The sequence below is a fragment of the Rhamphochromis longiceps genome, linkage group LG19 (assembly GCF_057381845.1).
Source record: "Rhamphochromis longiceps isolate RC_006_pf linkage group LG19, R_longiceps_female_GT1.1, whole genome shotgun sequence".
Classification (NCBI taxonomy): domain Eukaryota; kingdom Metazoa; phylum Chordata; class Actinopteri; order Cichliformes; family Cichlidae; genus Rhamphochromis; species Rhamphochromis longiceps.
The window spans coordinates 893,763-899,953 of record NC_140575.1 but is presented as its reverse complement, the minus strand read 5'-3'; the positions used below and the strand labels follow the sequence as shown (position 1 = coordinate 899,953).

The 6,191-nt window shown below is 40.6% G+C and overlaps 1 protein-coding gene and 1 long non-coding RNA gene across 2 annotated transcripts in view; one reads left to right on the top strand and one right to left on the bottom strand.

Moving 5' to 3' along the window:
* The window catches only part of LOC146645978 (rab3 GTPase-activating protein catalytic subunit-like), a 139,315-nt gene that overhangs the window by 83,653 nt on the left and 49,471 nt on the right, over window positions 1–6,191 (top strand). The window lies entirely within an intron of this gene.
* LOC146645980 (uncharacterized) lies at window positions 598–2,718 on the bottom strand. The gene is made up of 3 exons (XR_014908764.1): window positions 2,008–2,718; window positions 1,207–1,270; window positions 598–841 (listed from the first exon to the last, which is right to left on the bottom strand). It is a non-coding gene; the product is annotated as an uncharacterized LOC146645980 (long non-coding RNA).

Sequence of the window (6,191 nt, the reverse complement as noted above, 5' to 3'; positions counted from 1 at the left end):
TACTCCTGCCAGGTCACATGACACAGGGGTGTGCTCTGATGTCAGCAGGCAGGTCAGTGGAGCCCTCTGGTGGTGGATATATGGCAGTGAAACAGGAGGAGGCCTGAGAACAGACAGCAGGCTTAACTAGCAGGACAAAGTAGCATGTAGTACTTGAAGGAGTCATCACAGCCAATCAGCTCTCAGGAAAATGGAACATCACATAAATATTTCTCTTCTTTGATTTTCATCAATGTATTTCCTTTGATAGATTTTCCGTCAACACTTCTGCTTGATTAGAAGCTCATAGGCAGTTCCTGTCACTCTACAATAAAACAATGTAAAGGCTGCCCTCTCTGCCCTCCCACTAGCTGACACAAGTAAACTGTGCTAAGATGCCCTACATGGACTAAGGTTCTTGGCCACACACATATAGATTTGCTTGGCTGTAGAAATCCATGCCATGAAGCTCCCAGCGCACATTTTTGATGCTTCTGTCTGTGGCAGAGCAGGTTTGGAGCTCTGCAGAGCCTTGGTGACTTTTACTGACTATGCACCCCTACCCATTTATTATGGGTAGGGGTGCATAGTCAACAAAATAGTCAACAAAATATGTAATTTGACATATTTTGTTGTTTTGTGTGTGTGTTTGTCTGTGTGAAGTTTTGATGTGTATGTGAAAAACACAATTTTGAAAACACTGGAAAAAGACCTCAAGACATGTTTTCCTTTACTTTCTATGAAACAAAAATTCCCACCAAGGCTTTTCAGTGTGAAATTTAGTGTATAGAAAATACCTGTGCCAGGTTGTCTCCATCTAGTGGTGAACATGGCCTCACCACTACATCAGGTGAGCTTTTCACTGTGCACAGTGACACAAAAGTCATTTAACAATTTTAAAAAAAGCAATGTTACAGATTCAGTAAGAACTGAAGTTTATCATAATCCTTCAAGTTTCACTCAGTAACAGCAGCTTTTTATTATTGGCTATATTTTAGAGTCACATTTATATGAAATGTCAAACAATCACAGAGTGACACTGAACTAAACAATCAATGCCATGTGAGTTGTTCTTGTTTGTTCTTTATCTCGGATTTATTGTAAGCAGCGGGAGTAAAAGCTAAAGAAAAATAGTAAAGATATGAATGAATCTCTGCTCTTACAGCTTTTATTGTGCCATAATGTCTGCTTTGAAACCGTCCTCTTGCTCGTCTCTTGGATGCTCACCTCTTCTTCACCTGTTCCTTTCACCAAACTGCTGCACTCTCGTTCTCTGCTCTCGCCTCCTCTTCTGATTATAATTAGATGCAGTCAGCATGTGCCAAACAAACTCCCCCCAAATCGATCATGTTTGATATGATGATGACGTTTTTAACATCTTATTTATGCACTTGTTGGGTGGGAAAGAGTAAACAAAGATGGGGCATAGAAGCAGAACTGAGTCCTACGTGTGGAGGGACAGTAACTGTGTGTGTATATGTAAGCATTTAAACACTGCAGAGAGTCAAATTAACAGTAACACTATTTTGTCTAAGTCCGCCATTGTAGAAATTCATTTCACCGAAACAATAACATGGCGCACAATGTGACAATAAACGTATAAAACACAAATTCTTACCTAGCAGGAGAATAAATAATCAGTATTTTAAGGCTACTGCATGTATAGATGTCACTGCTGGCTCACATAAGCTAGCTCTGAGACCCGCCAGAGTTTACGCCACAGTTGACTGTCGCGAAAGAGTCGTAAATCACCGGCATTGTAAAACTTAAAATGATTCCAGGGCATGTTATAAAACACCCAATAGATGTACTGGATATTAAACGGTATCAAACGACTAAATGAACACAGGGTTACAATTACATGCTCACGTCGTCACATCGAGAGTTTATTCATTAATCATCAGAGTTCAACAATGTTACATCCAGTTGAAAACAGCTTCACTAACGCCAGCAAAACAGGCTAACAGTATATAAGAGCACAAAAACAGCCGTGCTTATCGACAGCTCGACATATCCTCAACAACTCACCTCAGTATGTGTAACCCGTTCATGTGTTACGCCTGTTGTTCTTGCGTTGTGTTCTGGCGTGAAAGTAAGAGGCAGGAGACAGTACTGGGTCTTTGGCTCTTTACTGCACATCTGCAACACAGAAACATGTGTCTGATCTGTGTGTGTCACGCGACTGCCAGTACACCTCTCCTCCGGCCATGCTGAAAGCAGCTGTGTCTGCAGCTTCATTAACACTACAATAATATAATGAATCAAATACAACAAATTGTTTTAAAACATTAACTTAAGCTCTCAAAAACAAAAAGCACAAAATAAATAATATGTCACTGAAAAAACATCAAAAACAACTTATAAGAACAATAAACAAAATAATTCAAAAACAAATAAACAGTCAGATAAATACAATTCAATAACCAGGACCCAATATTCTGGTACTTATAGTTCAAACATTATACTTCAGTACAATTATATTAATAACCGCCATCTAACAGGCAGTACAACACTGTACTTATAAAAACAATGACTGAAAGACTGCATCTCCAAAACATAAGAACATCTCCATATCTGCAACACAGAAATATGTGTCTGATCTGTGTGTGTCACGCGACTGCCAGTACACCTCTCCTGACGAAGGAAAAAAGAGTGCATGCTGTTAAAAAAAGACTGCCGCGAGTAGCCGCTAGCAATCAGGCTAACTTAGCATGCTAGCATTTTAGCTGCGTTCTCGGCTAAAACTCATTATAAGTGTATATTAGTGAACTCCGCCCTCCACAAAACTTATCCCGAATGAGTCTCTTAATGACAAACAAAAACGCGGCGGTTTGGCTGTATTCACATTGCAGCTTGGGATCTGAACAAACTTTAATTAGCTGAGAGCAACGTGGCAGTGACTTACCTCCGGCCATGCTGAAAGGAGCTGTGACCGGGGCACACATGCACGCGCCTACGTTACCACGCAGCGCACACACACACATGAACGCACTATACACATATGCAGCATATTTATTTTACTTGGTTTTAGAGTTGGAGTATTTACATATTGATCTGAAATATTTTGCTGCTGAGCAGCAGAGCTCCAAAGCGTCCCCCTGTAACCATGGTCACGCAGATGCGTTCCGACTGTCACGTCACAGAGGAGAACCTGTTTCAAATGTATACCTGGATCAACCTGGAATCAGTTTGAAAAGTTTTCTGCTGAGATCCGCAGCTCGACTTCCTGGCACCCCGGGATAAGATGAGTTGCTGTGTTTTTCACGGAGAAAAAATAATTAACATGGAATAACGTCAGTGTTAGATGAAAAAAAAAAGATGCAAGCAGAAGAGGACAGCAGATTGAGAAGAGATTTCTTCAAACGGTAAGGAGCTTCTAACAAGTGATATCTGATAAGCTTAAATCTTAAATCTAATGTCCAGATTCATGCTAAACTTTTCTGATTACTCCGTGTATCTGCACCGTTAGACTTTTCATCGCCACTTTACGGTAACATACTGGCGTCACTGCTGCCAGCGTCATACCGTGACGCCGTGTTACGCTAGCTTACCTTTCTGCAGGATGATACCGTTTTTTGCTGGTGTGGTATAATACTCTTGGACAAATTATGGTAACGCACCGTAGCCTTTTTTACGGTATCTCACTGGCGACAGTTATGTCAGTGAGATACCGTTATGTCGTTATGTCGTAAATTACGTCAACAAAGTAACATCATACTGTGATTAAGAAATTGGTATACTACCGCTTATTCACGGTATGTCACTGTAAGCCCGCTGCAAGGTAATAAACTGCAATATATTAACCAGTAACTTACCGTTATCACGCATCATCAGTACCAAAAATATTCATCTCTGCTAGAGGATACCGTGTCCCAACAGGCGGTCATTTACTCTTTTAACAGGTCGTAATTTACCGTAATTTCAGTTAACAGTAACATACTGTAAGAGACTGGAGGGTTCCAAAAAAATTGGATGGATGGATAGACACACACACACACACACACAAAATATAATTCATGTGCTTTGCACCACTTTATTTCAATTCTGATTCTTCCCTGCTGAAATACACATTTCCAAAATCAAAAACTGAAAAGAACTGAAAACATATTTTCATTGAGGAAGCACTTGTTTTTACTAAACCATGTAATCCATTATTTTCTCAGATGGTTGTACAAACAATAACGATATTATGTCATATCCATATCATGGCAGACAACACATGCTCAAGTGTTGGGTTTCCTTACTTATATTTTGTAGGGTCTCAAACCTACAATGTGAAGTGCCTTGGCATTCATTTTGTTGGCACCATACAAATAAACTGAATTGTAATGGATATAATATCAAGCCCCACACGTCTGCCTTTATATACACTTTGTCCAAAATACTGGCTCACACGACCAAATCATTGCACAAAACAGGGTCCACAAGGACATGGATGAGCGTGTGTGGTGTGAAGGAACTTGACTGACCTGCACTGAACCCTGATCTTGCTTTGTGGACTGAGTTCATTGATTTGTAGGGTGAGCCAATACATGTGACAATTAAAGTGTAAGTAGCTGAAATAATTTTTAACAAACGGGTAAAAGAAGGTTAGCACTGGTGCTGCACAGCAAGAAGGTCCTGAGTTCAATTCCACCATCAGGTCTTTCTGTGTGGAGTTTGCATGTTCTCCCCGTGTTTGCGTGGGTTCTCTCCGGGTACTCCGGCTTCCTCCCACCGTCCAAAGACATGCAGCTTGTGGGGATAGGTTAATTGGATAATCCAAATTGCCACTAGGTGTGAATGTGCGAGTGAATGTGAGTGTGAATGGTTGTCTGTCCCTATGTGTTGGCCCTGCGACAGACTGGCGACCTGTCCAGGGTGTACCCCGCCTTTCGCCCTATGACAGCTGGGATAGGCTCCAGCGCCCCCCGCGACCCTGAAAAAGGATAAGCGGAAGCGAATGGATGGATGGATGGATGGGTAAAAGAAGGAAAAAAAATCAAAACTGTTGCACTCAAAAAAACCTATTGGACAGAGACAGCGTCTTGCAAGATGGCGAGAGAGCTTGTCTTCATTGTTGCTCGTCTTGTGTAAATGTCCAGAAAGCATGGGCCATGGATCATCTGTGGAGACATGGGTAACAACACATTGGTCACTTAAATTATACAAGAAATTTACTAATTTCCCTAATTTGAAGTTCTCCACTCAAATTCAGTAAGCCACTGGAGGAAAGTTGTGACATGAGGGTTAATGTGAACAACCTTTCGCTTCACAGTGGTCCCAGTCTTCCTGCTTGTCCCAACCTTGGAGGTACATTTTGTTCCCTCTTCAGGGTTTATCCTTACAAAAAACCTTGCACCCGCTGACTCCTGGTATTCCAGGTTCAATACATAGAATGAACCAAAGAAGACTGACATTGCATCAGCACAGGTGTTCTCTTTGTCCAGCTCAACAATTACACGCCCCTCTGCACTCACCATCCAGCAGGTGGCGGTCATTGAACTTTGTCCTTAAATGTATAGGGGCAACATGTTGTCATTATGCAACATAAAATAATTTCAATACTTCACTTCTTCACACTGTCTAGATAGTCATAAAGCAAATAGCTACGTACAGTTAATTATTAATGGCCTTATGTACACAAGTCCATTTTAACATATTATAATTGTACATAATTGGGAATTATTCTGCCCATTAAACACACCTAACAAAGAGTCAGCCCAGTTAAAGTACCGGAGGTGAATCAACTGTATGGTTATTTTGGAGTTTATAGTTTGTGCTGCTGTTAAACTTTACAGTATTGACTTCAGTATTCCTGCTGTTGGTGTAGCTAGACTACTATGTTGATCAGTAATATGTAATGTGAAATTTGATATTGTTACTTTGCTGGATTCACTGAGACACATGTCCAACAACCTTGGTTTATAAAGGAAATTACAGAAATTTGAGCTAACAAAACAGAGACTGGATACCTGTGTCCACGAAAAGCTCCTGTGCCAAACAGAAATTTTAATATGGTCTAATCAGCTCTATGTCATAAATGACTTCTTACCAAGCATAATCAGCCTTGGGGTGCTTGGCAGGCTTTTAACATGCAAGCTGAACAATATAAATTTGTGTGCACTGAAGCCACAAAATTTAGAAATACACAGTTGCAAAAAGTTCAGTGACCAATTACCTTTGCTAAAGGACATATGCAATGCAAAAAATAAGAGTATTGTCAATAGGGA